This window comes from Falco biarmicus, chromosome 2 (genome assembly GCF_023638135.1).
Source record: "Falco biarmicus isolate bFalBia1 chromosome 2, bFalBia1.pri, whole genome shotgun sequence".
NCBI lineage: Eukaryota > Metazoa > Chordata > Aves > Falconiformes > Falconidae > Falco > Falco biarmicus.
In genome coordinates, this window is record NC_079289.1 from 51279786 (window position 1) to 51300305 (window position 20520).

Consider the following 20520-nt stretch of genomic DNA (forward strand, 5'->3'; position numbering starts at 1 on the left):
GCTTTACTTCATCCTATCTGTCCTCCAGCTGCCATTCTAGAAATAGCTATCTCAGCCCCAAGGAGATTTGTTGAGTAACAAAAACATTTAGCACGGTGATCGATGTTCAGATATTCAGTTTTGATGTTGATTTCAACCCTGTTACATATTTTGCTATGATTTTCCTATCATAGAATAGCAGACATGAAAAGTTTGTGTCACATTTATGGAATTTGGATTAAAAATACGTCAGACTAACAAGATGTATTGAGGCAAAATTATATTTTGTATCTATATGCTTCTGTAAAGCATAGATTTGGTTACTCAGCTGCTTCCTAAGCTGTGGAGAACTGTCTTTGATCTAATGTGCTTGTAACAAATTCAATCCACGTATGAGATTTTCATCCAAATCAAAATTATTGATGAGATTTTCTAAAGCCCCATGGCTACCTTTTCACCAGTGGAAATTAATGAGTTTTCTCACAGTGTCAGTTACAGTGGTAATCGGTGAAGGACATAATTTCAAGTCAGGTCCAGGGTCAAGAAAGCAGAAATGTATTTTAGAGTCTTCTTTTCTCACTGCTTTTCTTAGGATCCAGACAAGAAATTATTCAGGATCTGGCTTTATTTCAAAAGGATTAAACGCTAGTGTAAAGGAAAAAGATAGTGATGCTCACAGTCTATGCTTGAACTACTGCTTAAGCGTCCCTCTACTTTGTGAGGTACTTTGTATTATCAAACTTTAGTTCTGAAAAGGGATTTTGGGCCATTGGAGGCGATCTTCTGCTGTGACAGAAACCATATTTATTTTTTTTAATTCACTTACAGATCTGCATTTGTAAAGAAGCTTATTTTTAGGTCTCAAAAGTCCTTTCACCAGGCTGCTCCAGAACTTCTTTAATGGGAAAGAACTTTTTGATAATCTTTTTTTTTGTTTGTTTTTCACATAATTTATTTCTATATGTACCAAAGCTGTCCTTCAGTTTAAACAGTATTTGTATATAGCTATAGACAACAATCGCCTTCTTGCTTAGCATTTGTTTTTCAGAACTGAACAAGCCAAATTATTTTATTTTGTTTGCAAAACTCCATTTCAATCTATTAATATTTCTCTGTACTAGTGAAGTTTGAGTTCATCCTTCATGAACTGGATGACTAAAACTATACACTTATTCTATAGAAAGGTTCAGACAGACTTGAACAGAGGCAACAACCTCAGCTATCTGATTAAATTATATTGCTGGAAAAAAAAAAACCAACAAAAACCAACCAGGTTCCAGATGATTTTCTCACTCCTGAATTGACCTCTTTGTCACACTGTGATGAAATTACTACAGCAAGACTATTTTCCTCCCTAGTAATTTTCTAATAAAAAGGTCTTAGTTTGTATCAGACATTTGTGTTATTAGTTCCTTGGTCAACAATTTTACTACCTACATTGTTTCATTTAATTCTATCACCCATGTTTACAAAGTTCTTTAGATGTGGTATCTCCGTCTTCCCTATTGACAAGTATTGACAATGAGATTCAAGTCTGTCTCAGCAGCAACTTTCATTGAACATAACCAGTTGTTATACCAATGTAATTCAGGGACATACCTGTTAATTTTTACTGGTTATTTCACTTCAGGCTTATATTTCTCCTTTCAGTATTGCCTGTTTCTATCTTCCTATGAGGCAGCTGTCATTCACTCTGCAAGCTATCTTTTCCTATCCCATGCAACACTATAGCAAACATTTTACTGTGTTGGGGGAAGAAGTGATATAGCGCCTTTCCTGCAGCTAGAAATAAGTTCTCTTATCACAGAAACAAATCATGTTAGTCCATTATGATCTACCTCTGATAAACTCAATAGAATATTATAACCAATTCTATTTCTTAGACATCTGCCTTAGAGTTTGGTTGGTTTTGTTGTTTGGGTTTTTTTTCTTAAATATTAATGCTTAAAGTTTACACTTTACTAAAATGAGCAGAAATTTTTCCTGGTTTTATTTATTATTGTTTCTGATACTTTTGAATCATGTGGCACTACTCAGCTTTACAGCTGGGTTTAAATTTTGCTTTTGAACTTGTAAACGATGAAGATAGAAGGCACAGTGCTACCCCATTATCGTTATACTCCATTTTGATCTGATCTAGCTCACATGCAACTCCTTTGAGCTTTTGCACTGTGCTTACCACCCATTTGTTACTCACTTTCATGCTGTTACACAACCAGTGACACTGAACCTATTTCACAGACGTGTGTAATGTCTCTGTTAAGAGTTCCCTAGACACCAAATCTGCTAAAGATAAAGGGTAGATTTCCCTAACTCTTCTCTTCTCAATGGGCTCCCTTAACAAAGGTCAAAGGCCTTAAAAAAACCAAAACAACAACAAACAAAACAAACAAAAAAAACCCAACCAACCAGACAATGAAAGTGGATGACAGACCAATTTGTGGGTCTAAAGCCAAGTAGTTCATATCAGTATTGCTTAGTGCTGTTCCTCTTTATAGGACACCTGTCTTGGAGAGTGGTAGATGCAGTGGTCCAAAACATAAGCAAGAATTGCAGTAATATTAAAGTAATGGAAAAATGAGTCCTAGTGCTTGAGATTGCTTCCTGGACCTCTTTTATTTAGCAGTAGAAAGTACAATAAATAAGGGTAATTGGAACATAATATTATATCTGCATGACTGATCAAAAGACTGAGTTGAGGCTGAGATTTTGGAATTGAGTTTAAATGCCTAAGAATGGTGACTGGGGCTGCTAAAATTGCAAGAAGGTGATTAGGACAACTCAGAGGAAGGAGCAAGGTTGTGTTTCAATGACCAGAATATAAAGTGTTAAGCTTCCAGAAAATGGCTAGAAAATGGAGCCCTGGACTGAAATGAATTTACTGATTTTTATTATATTTAAGATAAAAAAAATAATGAAGTCACAAAAATGAAAGCAATATCTGTGTTGATTATGCATTTTTAGAAAGATTAATCACACTTCCAGTTGGTGGTCCATGAAGTAGATGTCAACATACTGCTTCCAAGTGTTGCTAAGTGTTGCTCTTTTAGCCCATTTAGCAACATAAAGAAATGTTCTAACAATTAGCAAGTACTTATAGAGGAACAATTTGCTTGACTGTATTTATGAAATATTTTCTAATGAATATTTTCTATAATTTTATCACCCTATACTTCCTTCCTTTATAGGAAACTGCCATAGTAGAGAATGGGCTGGCGGCACCCTGGGCCTGTGTCATTGGAAGTGTCAGGGGCTCTCCTTGGGGGTCCATCACGTAAGACCTGGCAGCCAGGGCCCATCCCACCACCCTAGCCAAGAGCAGGGCTGCCAAGGGGTACTGGCACAGCCCCAGTCCAGGCCATCGGTATCTCCTGGAGCTGGGAACAGGTGAAGGACAGGCTGGGGGTGGGCCCATGTGGCCAGGCAGGGCAGGGCTGTGTAGAGCTGGAGACTGGCCCTGTTGCGGTGCTGCTGGGACAGGGGCTGACAGCCCCGGGGACTGAAATAGGGTTGGGGGGTGGTTCCAGTGGGCTGGGCAGGGACAGCAGGACCCTAACAGAACAAAAATTTATGTGCTCACTGTTAGGATCTGTACGTATATATGTTTATATGTATTTTTTACTATGAATATCCCTTTTCCATCCCAATAACTTTGGAATCTATTGGCTGGCATCAGTTCTAGTTGATAAAGGAAGGTGGTTTTATACTTTATCAGATGTTTTTCATGCTATAAGAAGTGAAGCAAGCAGATGCAGGAAACATCTTTCCAATCAATAATAAGTAAAAGATACATTAAGAGTGCTCGACATTAGAGAATACATTTATGAAAGAAACTTGACTATTTTGACCAAGCATCATTTAGGACTACAGTCATCTGAAGAAGAAGACAATGACTTTTGGATGCCTATCCACGTCAGGATCCATCTGGACAATTTTCTATCGGAGTAAGAACTGAACTACAAACCTGGTAAGGTTTCTGCTTAGTAAGGGTTTTAGCTACACATGAAGTGTGTACAGCACCAAAGGGAGCCAGGGAGGGGAGCGATGGTAACTCTTACAGCCTAGGAGGAAGAGATGAGGTTGGGGAGCTATGCACTTCCAACTCCACCCATGTAACTCCAAAAGCATGCACATTATTAACACTTTGGGATTACAGAAGGGTAATCAGAAAATTTTGGTCATGTATTTACGTTTTGCAACTATGTACCACTGGGGTTTATCTGTCCTATTGCTGTTCTTGTTCCTGAATGGATAATTGTGGCTTGATTACATGTTATTAGCAAGTCAATAGCCCTCTTTAATTCTAATTTGGTTTACATAAGTTATTATGAGAAGTGTTTCCCTGTGACTTTTTGTCCTGTTTCCAGTCCTGCTTGCTTCGTTTTACCTTTCCCCAGTTCTACCCTTTTATTCAAGTCTTCAGTTTACAATACAAACTCCCTACATCTTCAAGGATCATCTCTGATTAATATATTTCTTTGGATCCTACCTAAAATCTTTGATTATTGATGCTTTTGAGTAAGAGAACTTGAGACCTTTTGAACGGCTGATTTGTGATGAAACACTAATGAACAAAGAAACACCATTTTTTTCCAGTACTGACTCTGAGTCTTTAGGTTCTTCTATTACTATCAGCTACCTAGCTTCATCTTCTATGAAGGAGTATGTGCAGCACAGCACAGTCCAGGAGGTCAAGTGATATGTGCAATGCAGCACGGAACAGCACAGGCCTGCTTAGGTCAGTTGTTATATGGGTCATTAACTCCTCAAAGTACGGCAGTCTTCCAGTCAAGATCACTGCATCTTCCCTAGTTTGTCTGAATGAAAGGCAAAGGGTTCAAAAGAGGGTACTGGCAAGATGCTTCCAGTCCAACTGCTAAGAAAAGTTAAGTTACTTAGCCCTCAGCAGCTAAACTGGAAGATTTTCACTTGCTAGCCAGCTATCTTCTTTTTTCATCTGTTAAATAAAATGAGAACTCAGAAAATGTAAACACATCAAGGTGAAGTTATTGATTATATAGAAAGAAGTATATGCTATTAGAAAACAATTTAGATTATACCTTCCTGAACAGATACAGAACTAAATTCAATCCCTTCTTCCATAGGAAAGATTCTGTATCACAGTAGACAAGTCATTTAATCCTCTCATTTCACAAGTGGCAATTTATTACACAACCCTTACTTCATATGCCTGATATAATTACTGGGATAAATTATGCAGCAATGCTAGTCTTTCTGGGAAGTGAATAAAATTATTGGAAACTCCAGGGGTGGGGTGGAGAAGAATAATAAGAAAAAAAAGTACTGCAAAATGAGATAGTAAAATACTGATGATGTTAAAATATAATCCAGAGCATATCAGGCTGAACATCTGTATTTTGCAAATATTTATTCTCTGTGGCATTCCTTTCTTCATACCTGATAGCCATCTGTGGAATTAGGATAGTGGACACTTCATCTCATACAATGCACTGAAGATTAATTAATTAATATCAGAATTATTCAAATTCCATACTGCTTATTGCCATAAAAATCCCACAAAAGAAACAAGTGATTTTGTTTTCAGAGAAGTATTTGAGAAATACAAAAGAAATAAGCTTTCAGCCATGAATAAGAAGGAAGTAAATATTGAAGGATTAAGTAGGTGTGGTTAATTCTCTACCCTGAATTCTTCTGGGCAAAAAAGGAAAGGTATATATAAAGTCATCTAATGGAAGAATCAGACACATTGTGGATGGAGGGTGCTCTGTCCTAGCTCTTTCTGGTTTCAGCAAAACACTTGCCACACTGTGCTACAACGGTTTCATTATTACACCATCTTTTGGTTTTGATGATCCCATAGCGAAGACGGGAAAAAGAATAGAACATATACTTAGGCTGTAGCCTATGTATAGCCTATGTACATATTCACATATGTAATAATCATACTCAGAAACAGATTAAACAGAGTTCTTGGGATATATTCTGAAATCAGGTTTCTGAATATATTTAGTAGATAAGATGTTTAATATAAAGATTTTGCTCCTGCTTCTGCCTCTGTCTTCTTGAGCTACAACAAAGATGTGTGAGCATTTGTACACTGTGAATGTGTATTTTGTGTGTATTAATGGATGTGGGAGAGAAAGCACTACATTTAAGTTCTTAAGAAACTAGGAAGCTTGAACCCTGCTTATAGACCACAAAACAATTTGAAGATTGTTTTATTCTTGCTGAAAATTAGTTTCTTGTGAAAAAAATTATTCTGGAGAAATTCTCAGTCACTGAAAAACTATAACTGCTGTAACTAGTATATACTAAAATATTGGATATTAATATAATGGCTATAACTGCACCTTCCAACCATCACATAAAAGCCACCTAATGGGGAAAAGTTTGCAAGGTGTTATATGACACTGTATTGTGTGACGGAAATATCAGTAGCGATCGTAAATGTATGTTAGCTTGTAGAAGAAAACACTAGGTTTTGCCTTTTTGAAGAATATATGTTTATTCTAAGTGTTTCCAGATGTAATTGTCAAGTATCATAGAATGCCTTTCACTAAGCTGTTTCTGTTTATCATGGACAAAAATTCCTTCTTTACACTTTACTTCTGCAACTTTTACAGCTTTTCTAGAAATACAGTTGAATATATTTCAGTAACATTAGATACTGTGGACTGAATTCTTCTCTAACAGAAGTTAACTCTTTTCTTATCACCTACATAAGAGGAAAATATTGGATTCCAAACTTATATGCACTTTTATGATACTGCAGAATTATACCTATGATAAAACCAGCTAGGAACATAGTACAAGGTACCCACAAGCTAGGTCTTATTGTATCCTTTCTTTATTTTCCACTATCTCCTGTCATTTAGGCAAAGGCCTGACATCCAGTTAGTTAAGAGGACTTGTCAGTATTTTACTGTTATCTAGTACCTACTCTTCGCTGATTGGGTGCTGAATATATAGAACTGCTAGAGGAATTAATAACTTTGCTGCCTGTTTCTAACCTTCATAATAATGGGAGCACTGTGAGGGTCTACATCATTTTACAAAGGACCTAGGAAAATACAGGTTTTGACTGTGGTGATTTCTAATATGAAGTTTACTATTAAAATTAATTTTTAGAATTTGGTCCCTGTTCTGTCATTGCCAGGTCAAGCTCATCCGATTTCAACTGCAGCAAGGTGCTGCAGATTTCTTGAAATATGAAGGATCTTGATAAAGGTTGAACAGGATGGTTTGTATTTGGTACTACCTGTGAATGATAGATGGTGATATGGGGGGAACTGGTTTGAGGAAAAAGTTGCAATATACAGCACTGAAAAATCAAGGCTATCTAATATAATTTTATCAGGACCGATGGATAATTAAGTTAATACTTTAATGTTAATATGATACACTGCACCCTAAACACACATCCTGACAGTAAAATGTTCAGCTTCTGATTCTTTTTCTTTCTGCTATATTTTATTTGGAATCCAAATTTTTCCCTTCGGTTCTAGCTTTGCTAATACAGTGATCCTGTGTAAAGAAGTCTTACTGTACATGACATTGTGTCCCAAAATATTGTTACTCCTAAAAAGCTATATTTATCTACATATATAAATATGTTATTAATTTTCCCTAACAGTTGTAGGTATTTGCTATGACACAATACAGTTAGATTCATAGATTATTGCAATATATTTAAGTATTTCTTTGACCTTGTGATCTGTGGCAATATGAATCACTGATATTTATTATGATATAACTTTGAAAGAAAAATGATGCTAGATTCATTTATAGTTTAGGCCCTACACTGATATTTATTATGATATAACTTTGAAAGAAAAATGATGCTAGATTCATTTATAGTTTAGGCCCTAGTTTAAGGTGACAAAGATAGGAAAAACTCCCCAAATTTCCCTTGACTAAATAACTTCACTTTAAGGTCTGACCACGTCCACTTCATGGTAGTAATTAAATAGTTGCTATGGAATGGAAATATTACTTTCAATAAGAATATTTTCTCAGGATGGCTAGGAGAAATGTACATCATATACCTGCTCAGGCTCTTTTTTTCTTTACCTGGCAAGATAAACAGGTAAGGAATATTTGGAAGTCAGACTCAATTTAAAATCTGCATTGACTTGGTATTACTTAGAAGATTTATGTATACTGTAATAGAACATGTTTAATTGACCAAGAGGTCAGTTTTGATGTTTCAGTGTAGCATTGCTAGTTTGGACAGATTTTTTTTTTACAGCTTTGTACTATATTTGTGATGCTGATTCAAATGATGTTATTTAAGGCTACAGCAATAAGACCTTCTGAAATTACTGAACTAAAACAATCTCTAACCAAAAGAGAAATGCCCTTGGCTGTTATATTCTCATTAACCTCTCTTTAGTGTGGGATACTACTGTCTTCCTAACAGAGGAAGTAAAATGTCCTTTTTTCTTCATATTATTAAAATCTAAGAATACTCAGGTAATACATCTAAACTCTAATAATTTTGTTAAGGAATTATGTGTTTCTAAACACTATTTTTTTTTATACAAGGAATTCAATGGATCGATAATGTTGTTCATTACCATTCATCAAAACTGAAAGCAGAGAAAATACACTTCAGATTTTATCTGAGTTGCCCACTTTGTTACAGTGGATAATTCTATTAACAGAAAGAACTATAAATCAAAATTTAGTTAATAACTTAAAACTCCAGAAGTGAACCATTAGCAAACCTTGTAAATTAGATTTTACATTGCTTTCCTATTCCTGGCAAAAGGGACATTTGGGGGAATTAAAAAAAAAAAAGAGAGAGAGAAAGTTGTTTGGTTGGGTTTTTTTATCATTTGAGGGAATTTGAATGAGTTTTTAATCTTTTCTGCTGCTGGGAAGAGGAAAACATTGCAGCTGGTGGATTAAAAGAGGTTTGACGTCTTTAAAATGAGAATTGAAATACTTCTACTACTTGAAGTTCTACTACTTTATTTTTCAATTTTTAATTTGAAATAGTTGGACTATTCAGACCTATAGTTATTGGTGTGGTCATATGGACATTCCAGAATTGATAATTAAGGGTGTAAATTTTGGCTCCCAATACAGACATTATTCTATCTTGTATTCTCTTGCTGTTGTAGAGTTGCATCACTTCTTTCCTTTCATTGTCAGTTTCATATCAAGTAAAAGAGGACTCAGACCCTTATGTCACTTTTCATAGGAAACAGGCTTGTTCACATATCGATTTATAATGTTTTTCTTAAGCCCTTTATTGTTCGTGATGCGCAAGAAAAAGATTATAAATTTGCAAATTTCTTTGCAAACTTTAAGCACAAAAGCCTGCATATAAAAATGCACAATCATGTCTGTGTCTCCATACAAATACAATACACATGCAGATAAAAGTCGGGTTTAACCTTATTTATAATTTTATTTGCATTTTTTATCTAATATATATAATTTTGATTCCATGAACAAGTGTTTGTTTAATAGTAACTATAGAATTTTACTTCATCAATTAATTCTTCAGGTGCTGTTAGATTACTAAAGAGTATAAAAATCAAGGTTATTTTCCATAATTAAGATGCTCCAGTTTGTAATGGGCTTTCATTTTCCATAGTATTTGGAGTTCCAAGCCAGTAAATTACCTCCAAAAACCAGACTATGGCAAACTGGGATTAGATGCATGGGTTACTGTTGTTACCCATATGGCAGCTAAGCACCACACAGCTGCTTGCTCAGTCCCCCCCAGGAGGGATGGAGGGAGAGAATCAGAAGGGTAAAAGAGAGAAAACTCATAGGCTGAGATAAAAACACTTAAATGGGGTGGGGTGGGGGGGTGGGGGTGTTTATAATTAAAAGAAAAAATAGCAAAAAGAGAGAAATAAAACCCAAGAAAGACAAGAAACACAAATTAAAACAGTTGCTCATCACCGACTGAGGTCCACCCAGTCCCCAAGCAGTGTTCCCCTTGCCACCCTCTCCCCTAGCTTTATTGGTGAGGGTGATGTCATATGGTATGGAATATCCCTTTGGTCAGTTGGGGTCAACTGTCCCAACGGTGCCTCCTCCTAACTTTTTGTGCAGCCCCAGCCTACTTGCTGGCAGGGTGCTGTAAGAAGCAGGAAAGGTCTTGACTCAGTGTAAGCGCTGCTCAGCAATAGATAAAACATCTGTGTGTTACCAACGCTTTTCATCACAAATCCAAAACAAAGCCCCATACTAGCTGCTATGAAGAAAATTGACTCTATTTCAGCCAAAATGAGCACAGTTACATGTCTGCTTTGATGTAGGAGTGTCATTACAGCTTTGTATATTTATTTATTACATGTTGGGATATCATTTTCATCTGTATAATACAGATTTTATCTGGGTGTTACTAAAATCCAGTCTGTTTTCCATTGACTTTAAGAGCATATGATTTGAAGTCTAGACTGATTATTAAAATGTTTAGACTATTTTTAACTCTAACTCTTCCTTCTAATCTACCCATCTTTCTCTGTGGTGGCTTTGTCTCAGCCAAGTTTTTCATCTTCTCTTTGCTGCCAATATTCATGTTCTAGTAACAATTTTATTCCTGATTTTAACCAAAATACATTGTTACTCTTCTTAGCAATCTCTTTAGGACTTCAATTAAAGGCCTTTTTAAAAAAAAATATCTGAAGCATTGCAGTATTCCATCTCATAACTTCAGTTTAAATGCCTTAATAATTTTAACTTCAGGGAGCTCTAGCAGCACTTCACTGTTACTTGATCTATCTATCATTTGGTCCATCTATGTATTTGTATATCTACAGGCAATAATACTTGCTTTATTGATAATACTTTAGCTTTACCATTAAAGGGTCCATGTAAAGGTGTGAACTTGAAAATACACACAAGACTTGAAAACTAAAGGAAGGGTAACAAATGTCAAATTAGGTTGCCATGTAACAAACACAAGTTTACATAAAGAATGAACATATAATTATATTCCTATTGACATGCTAATATCTTAGAGAGACTTCAGATGCTTAATTGGAAATTATCAAGGCAGCTGCAAATCAAGTAGTTTTAACTGCATATTTACGACTGTAGTATCTTTTATTCATTCATCTGGTAATTTTAGATTACCCATTTTCCGTAATTTATGCTCCTTTAAAGATTGTTTTGTCCCTTGGATCTTTGCAATGATGTTTATTCAGGACAATTAACACTGAACACAGGAGAAATTTTGGCAGATTAGACTATGAAACAGAGCTGTTTGCCAGCAACTTTTTTCTCCTGTATACGCCTTTTGATACTAACTAGTGATTATAGTATTTTGGAGACAATTCAAGGAGTCATTAGGGGACAAAATCAGAGTTTCAAGTAACAAGTTATCATAAATGTTGCACTTAATATGGTACTTGTGATCTGAAGCCTGACTATGAAAGAAAGAATGAGAGAGGTCCTAGTCCTTATTTTGCTTCAAAAAAGAAAGTGTAATAGAGTTCTTTAAAAGTGGGCTGAGTAGGGGGGAAAAAAAACCCATTTAGTTGATTTACATTTGTGATTATGGCATATAAATACCATATAATCTCTTAACTCTCTGAGTCATGAACTAAAATGAAGTACCTATGCAAGATTTATTAAAGTTTTCCAACTTTGGAAAAATTACAAAACTAAAGTATATGATCTTTAGCACATGAAAAGTGGAAGACCATTCAGTTCATGTTTGAACCCTTAGAAATTATGTCAGGTCATTTTGCCCATTTCTTTTTACCTGTTTCATTTGATGGACACCACTCAGCAGATAATAGAGGGACTTTTCTGAACACATACAGACACCTTTAGGTCACTTGAACTTTTAGACATCTATACAGGAATTAAATTAACCACATGACAAACACTTTATTTCTTATTTTCTCTCTCTCTTCCTTCCTTCCTTCCTGCCTGCCTTCCTGCCTGCCTTCCTGCCTCCCCGCCTGCCTCCCCCTCCCTCCCTCCCTCCCCCCTCCTTCCTTCCTTCCTTCCTCCCTCCCTCCCTCCCTTCCTTCCTTCCTTCCTCCCTCCCTCCCCCCTCCTTCCTCCCTCCCTCCCTTCCTTCCTTCCTTCCTTCCTCCCTCCCTCCCTCCCTTCCTTCCTTCTTTCTTTCTTTCCTGCTGTTTCCTTCCTTGCAGAGCTACCTGTCCTAATTACCTCTCAGCAAACAAGGATGTTTCCCTGAGAATATTGTGAGATATATCAGTGATGCTTTTTTGCCAATATACTTTTGTGCTACTGGTTTTTAATGGTCTATTAATGTTGTGGGAGGTATCTTTTTCTAAAGCATAAAAGCTATTTCTCCCAAAGCAAAAAAAAATAAAAATATTCTTTGTTATAATGAAACACGCTATCAATATAGACTATCAAATGGAAGTGTATGTATTAGATATTTGTTCTTTCTGTCTCTAAACCACTGCACATACTGCAACAGAAGCAATGAAATGTAAGCAATCACAATCAGTGCCTTTGGTTTTAATAATAATCTAATGAATGGAGTACCCAGAAATATCTCAGGGCCTAATAATATTTGTAATAATTTTGACAATAAAAAAGATGTTCACTTAAGAGGCTTGAATTCAATAATTACTTGAATTCAGTAAGAAGAGAAGAAGGATGCCTTGAAAAGGAGGCAAGTGGTAACCTATACAACAGAAAATTATCTCAGTATAGAGAAGTATGAACATCAGTTGGACTGCTGAGAAATTGTCTCATTCATGTCACTTCATGAAATACACAGGAAGTTGTTGCAAGGATAAATATATTATTTTAAATCAACTGGGTTTTTTTATAGCCTGAAGCATACTAATTCCCTAATTAATAATTTGTTGACTCTCAGAATGGAATTAATTGCAGCTAACTTTAGAGGTCTGTACTGTGGACATTGTTCAGCTCTGAACTTTCAATGCATGATTCACCCAACCAGAAATAGACATCCACTTTATGATGAGATGGGAATTACTTAAAAATGTGTGCATCTCCATAGATGAATACATAAAGAGAACTGGGTGACTAGCTCAGTTTTAAACATATAAATTTATTTTTAAAATCCCAATTGCACAAACTATACACCAGAACTCTGTAATATATGTTGTGGATCTGTTTGCAGTAACCTGCCTTTGAAAAAAAAAAAAATCAAATAATGCCTGGAGAGGTGAAAATATGTGCTCCTTTTACTACAGGTGAGTCACCAAATGCTGTAATCTCTTTGCTTCTTTGTAGTGTTTTTTCTCCCTCCTTTAACAATACTCAGTAAGAATCATCAATAACAGTCAATGCTTATAATATGAATGCTTTGAATAAATAACTTTGTATGAAACTCACATTTAATGTTTGTTCTAGATTGTATTTGTACAGATTGTAAGAATATGTATTTTCTTTGTATTATTTCTACAATAATATTAATGATAATTAAAGTACCTGTGGAAATCTACTGAAAACAAGGACAAATGGAGCTAATAAAAGTAACTTCTACTTAAAGAAAATAGAATTGTACACATGTTTCACTAGATCAGGTTATCATTGAAATTTTCCTTCCAGCCACAGTGTTCAGGGTTTTGATTATAAATTAAATCAATATGTTTGCTTGGCAAAATTTCGGTAATTGCAACACCACTCTTTCACTTTGTTATGATAGCTGTATCTTCATAGTACAAAGTGGAGTCTGATAAAAACATCTTGTTGACTTAATTTGAAAAATAAGGCACCTGCAGGAATAAACATTTTGTTCACATATGGATGTTATTATATAATTTCTATTTATAATTTATATATCTGTAACACATTATTACATTTATCAACTTTATATATGTGAGCGTGTGTACATATATATATCTCCCTTAGCTTCCTAGCATAACATTTTCTTGAACTAACTTCTCAAATGATGTTAGTTACATGAAAGTAATGGATAATCACATGATGTACAAAATGATATTATCTTTTATTTTATCTTCTCTTATTATGTAAATAGTTTGTGGTTTTATTATATTTTTACATTATAAACATTCCTAACATGACGGGTTTTCTTCTTATTTGCCAAGATTCAGGGAGCTAATGATAATTTTCAGTTTTCAGTTCAGGTGTAATACTTAACTTCATCTACTTTCTTAAATATATTATCTGCTATTGCACATGTTGATAAAAACAACACTTTTTTATTTTTTTCCTCTTTATTTTTCTTTTTCTTTTTTTTTTTTTTTTTACTCAAGAACTCAAGAGGTGGTGCTGATTTGAAGACTAATATCAAAAGGCATTGTTGGTTTATATATTTGACCATAACCACGGAGCCTACATATCTTAAAGGTTCTTTTTTCTAAGAAAAGAAAAGAAAAGAAAAGAAAAGAAAAGAAAAGAAAAGAAAAGAAAAGAAAAGAAAAGAAAAGAAAAGAAAAGAAAAGAAAAGAAAAGAAAAGAAAAGAAAAGAAAAGAAAAGAAAAGAAAAGAAAAGAAAAGAAAAGAAAAGAAAAGAAAAGAAAAGAAAAGAGAAAAAAAAACAGTGAAAATTTCCAGAGGGTCGTTTCCTCGCTCTGGACCGAAGTATTTGAAATGATGCAGGCTCAGGGATTGTAGTTTAGAAATCATTATGCCAGCCCTGTTGAAAACAGAAGAATTTTTCTTAGTTTCATTGCCATTACTGCAGTTGACTAATCAAATTCTAGGGAAATTTAAATGAGAAAAGTAACTTAAAGCTAGGCAAATTCAGCATCTGTTGACTGCAACATAAACTAAACCCAAGTAACAATTCTCAAAAATTTTTGTACACTTTCTATAGGCACTTATTATTATCAGTTTTCCTAGTGGTGAACTTGGTAATAACATACTTGTTCATATTCAGGTAATCTGCTAGTTGTGCTACCTCTGCACACAAACTGGTCAAAATAAAATTTTACTGGTGTCATTTCTATCATCTATGATACAGTAATGTAACTGCTAGATGTAAAGTAAAATATTTTATAAGTAAATTATTTTAAAGTTGATAGTCTTTCAAAAAGCAAACTTTTATAAACTCGGTAGATGTATATAAACTCACATTCTGGTTATGGTTCCTTTTGTTCTTTGCATGACCAAACCTTTCAAGGGTAACATTTTCTTGTTGTCTTGTATTTGTTATCAACTTTCACAGGCCACTTAAATTATGAAGAAAAATTACTTTTGCATAGATAGATAGATAGATAGATAGATAGATAGATATACACACACACAGAGGATGTGCTATGCTATTCATTCAAAAAGAACATTTGTCTATCAAAAATCTGTTCTTGTCTTGTAATGTTGGTCAAAACCCTAATTCTGTAATGATTAAATAAATGAGATATCTATTTTTACCTCAACTAAGAATGTGGTTGAGATACTAGAAGAAGTAATTCTAATCTGGATTTGTTTTATTTCAACTTCTAAACCCGTATGGCTATAGATCTGTATACTCACAGAGACCTAGGACCAGTAACTCAAATTCATTCAGTCCATTTGCACTATGAAATTGCAATAACTTCTTAATTCAGATTTCTGAATTAGGAGAAAAGTCTATAGGATTCCTTTGCAGATAAACAGCTGCCAATTTTTTTTTGATTTTAAAGAAAATCAAGAATTTATATTATGCCTTGCATGAAAATTTAGAATAATTTTTCTCTGTCTTTATATCACAGAAGAATCATAAAGGACATCTTTATCACTGCTTTTTACTCTAGAAGAGTTATTTTTCTTTAGCTGTAGAGATGGAGAAGAAAGGCTGAAACTTAGATCCCAATACTTATGTTTATATTTAAGTACGGTTTTCACCACCAAGCCACCTAGAGCCCAGGCCCCACAGACAACAGTATTATAGAGTAGGTACAATACAGAAAGCACTTCAGCTTCCTCCATGACTGTATGCTGCTGCACACTTAGGTTTAATTCCAGAAGAATCACTGGAGGCAAGTGTTGGGAAGCTTGAAAGGCCCTTCCTGACATGTCTTGAGTGTAGCCATGATGGGTCCTCTCAGGACTGGAATTAAAAAGACTACCATTCAACTTACCTGCTCCATTGTATTATGCAGTCATTATTGATATTTTCATCCAGTACAAATAGGATGGAAACAATGTTTTTCTCTTTTTAAGCATCTCATCAGAGATACTGTTTTATTTCACTGACAATGAAACAGATATTTGAGCCCTTTTTCACCACTGCAGTAACTTAGAATTCAGCCCACATAGTACTGTTGATACCAGCAAAAGCGTTCCAGCATGTGTCATGGCATAACAGCAAAAATGTCCCTGAAGCATGATACAGAGATTGATTACTGGAAGTCCTAAAAACAGAAACCAATTGTTCAAATGTTTCAGCAAGCAATTATTGACTTTTTTAATCAGATCTGTAATTGTAATTAATTGTATCTTGGAAGCTGTAGGATCTGGCTTATCAGTAGTTGCATAGATTAAACACAAAACTGATTTCACTTAGTTGTTCTGCACTTCACTACTCCGCTCAAAGGCTGTTACTTTTTCTATCAGCTGAGCACTCTTCTCCCATCCCATACTGTCGTTGCAATGGTTAATCTGCTTAATGTTTTAATGCTTCCAATTTCACCATTGTTTTGATAACTTCCATTACTTGTCATGTGCCTCCCTGAAGTACTAATGATTGATATGATAGTTGAAAACAAAGGAGTCAACAAGCAAAACTGATTTCCACTTATGTTCTGAATTATATTATAATATTGTATTTATTCAGTCACTTCTTCAGTCAGGTGTTAATTAGTATACAGGCTGTTCATACAGTTTGGGTCATGTTCTTAAGATGCCTGAAACAAGCGTCTAAGAAATCCAGAATTTGGCTACATAAGTAAAGAAATAAACAGGAATGCTGGAAGTCTGAAATTCTGAAATGTGTTCCTCCTGACACTGGGAAGCTTCAGGTCATCTACTATCAATTCCACCAAAATCAACATAAATGGAGCTTATCTCTAAGTTATAAGACTCCTATATTTAAGTGCTTGAATGTACAAATGTATTTCAGCCCACACATCTAAATACAGAGCGACCTATTCAGTCGCCTAAATGTAGGCATCTAGTGCTTTTTTCAGATGATATACGGTACTATCTGAGCTCAGGCTGCATATTCAGCTGAACTAAGATGTCTTGTACAACATCTGTAATATTATCTTCCAGCTATACATAGCTGAAGCTGTCTCAGATAACCTAGAATATGTAAGAGGTGAACAGACTCTTATGTTTAAGCACCTGATTCAGTGCTTGAGATTTAAACTCCCATAATAGTCAAGATAAATCTTGTGCTCGAATATTTGCATAGATTTAGTATCTTGTGCCATTCCAGACAATCTAAGGCATTTCACCTCACCTGCAGCTGCCCCTGCTCTAGATCCTGTATCATATTGTCAGTACTGTGTGGATGTCTTGGATATCTTAGAAAGTACCAGGGATAATACGATGTAAGTGCAGAGGCAGCTGAACTAAATGCCTTCTACTGACTTCAGGAGTTTCCAAGACCTGCTCATCTCAGTGGTATGATATTCCCAAATGATGTCTGAAAAGTTGAAAACTCCCGTAAGGACAAGGGCTACCAGTCCTGAAATTCCTCCTAGTTGCATATAGAATAAGTTATCAGCGCTATCATCCTGGCTGGATGATCAGTAGCAGACACCCACTACAGCATCTTTTGTTTTAAATCCCCCTAATCCTCACCTAGAGGTTCTCAACCAGGTCATCACTTACTGTAAGGGCTGTATAGTCAAACCTCTCCCTTAAGTATAGTGCAACACCTCCACCACACCTGCCCTGCCTATCCTTCCTGAACATCCTGTAGTCCTCCATCCCAGCACTGCAATCGTGGGATTCAGTCCATGTCTTACTAATACTAATGATATTGTAGCTCTGGGAGCTGACCAACTCTTCCAGCTCTTCCTGTTTGTTTCTCATACTCTGTGGGTGGTGTACAAGCATTTCCGACATGCTCCTGAGCGCTCCGTGCTCCCAGGAACAGTGTAAATGTTCCCACTAGCATTGCCATCCTTGGACAATGCCTTGCCACCCTTTGGCTTACCTACTGCAATCCTGTTGGTATCCCCATCCCCCATTGATTTTAGTTTGAAGCTCTCTCGAGCTTCTTGAGGTAACCTATAACTTTCTATTCTTCCAAAAGAATTAAATATTCTGCAGAAAGAAAAATAGCCAAGTAAAAATTCAGCTCTCTCTATCTGCTCTTCAAACATTAACAACATTTTAGGAATCTCCTAAACCATATCAATCTGAGGAAAGGTACAATGTTCAGCCTGCTGTGGGAGATAGATTTTTTAAAGGTATATTCAAACCATTCATTTGAGCTCAAAGTTCAGATAAAATGTAACTGATTACTAAATTGCTATTTTTGTGCAGATCAAATTCCATTCTTCAGTTTCAGTTAGCTTTGCTACCAAGTAGGTTTGCATTAGCATTACAGTTTGTAATTCATAAGGGAGTTTTAAGAAGATGCGAGCAGATGCAGTAAAAACACATTGTATTCTTTGCACTTTAAGTTCACCTCATATAAAAACTTTTAAATCTCTTCTCTTCTTTTGACCTCCTTTAACAGAATTTGAAACATATTTACAGTAGGTTTGAAATAGGTTCTAAGCTTGACAGTGGTACAATGAGGGCAGGACCATGTTGGTATCGTAACCATATGAATCTGACAGTTTTCTAGTGTTACTGTGTATTGTGTCCATTTTGTGACTGAATTCTTACAGGAAATAGTTCTTTACTTCTATGATCCTTCCATCTAACTATGCTGTCACTAACCAAACTACACTCTACTCCTCTGAAATCCAGAATTACATGAAAAAATTACTGCCAACTTTGATGTTATCACAAATCACTGTGAGTGTCTGGTAAATTCTGATCTTAGCTGTGTATTGTAAACTAAAGGGAGCTCTGCTATCTTCAATAAAATTGTCCTTTACTGGTGCTGCTTCAGATTGTATTTATTTAGTGTATGATTTTTTTTTTTATCAGCTACTTTAAATTATGTTTTCTTTTGATCAACATGAACATTTTAAAAGCAACATTTGAATTTAACCTGCATACTAGAAAACACACACAGACACAAAAGGAGTAACTGCAGAATTTTAAAACTGTTCAAGACATTTTAATATTCAGGGTGTTGTGTAATGGACTGTAATTCCACACATGCACTGCATTTAAGACCTGCAATATTTCTCCTGAAGTGAGTTTCCAGTCTTCCTTGACTCTGTATTAGTTAAACCACATCACAAACATCATTTTCACATGAAAGTACATTTTTGAAAGATATTCCCAACACAAAGTAATTTTCTAAGAGTTAAATCAAAATTGTTTTCAATCCATTTTATTCAAGAAAAGCATGCAAAGACAAATGATGGAATAAATAGACCTTATAAAAACCACTGAAAACTCAGGTGACTCCTAATGATATTCTTGATCTGATCCCTGCCTTCATAATGGTCTGAACCAAAATACCACATCTTACTAATTCCAAGTATTGAGATGCTGAAATTTAGAACAAAGTTTTGGATATGATCTAGTATTAACATAAAAACTTCATTATCTCAAATTACGCTCAAAAGTATTTTAAATTAAGTATTAATTTTGCTGTTTTAAAATTATCATTCATTCTATGACTTATAGATTGTTTAATCATACTGCACTCCTGTAACTGAGAAAACTGCACCATCACTATTAATAGTTCAAGGGGTCATTTTTTTTTGTTGTTTGTTTGGGTTTTTTTTCCAAATTTACTCAGAATGCTTTTCCTGGCATTCTAATGAATCATTTGATCACTTAAAAAGAAATCTAAATTAATTACATGATTCTCTTTTCAAATTCAACCCTTTGGGAAAAATCATTTACTAGCAATAAACCAAAAAAATGTTGACCTCAAAAATTGACTGTAGGAATCAAAAACACTGGGGACTTGTTGTGTAATACTAAATTTTACACAGTTGCTAAGCTCAAAACTAAATGATCACTCTCCTATGTCTAATTTTATTAATCTATGCAAATCTGAGTACATATTTATAAGTCAGCATTCATTAGTTTAATTTCTCCTAAAAGCTCTACAGTTTCAAGTGAACAAATGAACTCCAGAAACTCTACTTGTTCATAAAACACTGTGAGTGAAATTCCTGGTGGCAGCAACCATTCCATAAAATAAATCCACAGATGCTTCCTTCATAATGTCACAGAACTACTAAACAGGAAATAGATTATGAAGTGTATTTTGCTGCTTCTTAAAGAAATTATTATTCAGTCATAACTGAGAGCCACTTAACTGTTTCTAGTGACTCTACCTTCTGTTCAAGTGAACTGGATGTCCCTTGCTGTTCACAAATTCCAAAATCCTTTCAGAAAACATTATGCCTAATTGTTACTACATAGTAATAAACAGAGCTACCATATATAAGAAGTTTTGATAATAGGAGAGAGAGAGTAAATAAAACCCACTCAATTAATTAATGAATGAGCTTGCCCTGAAATAACAATTTGATGTCTTCACTTCAGACCAATAACTTCAGCTCCCAGGTTAACAAGTTTCAACAGTAGTGTAGAATATCCTGCTTCCTA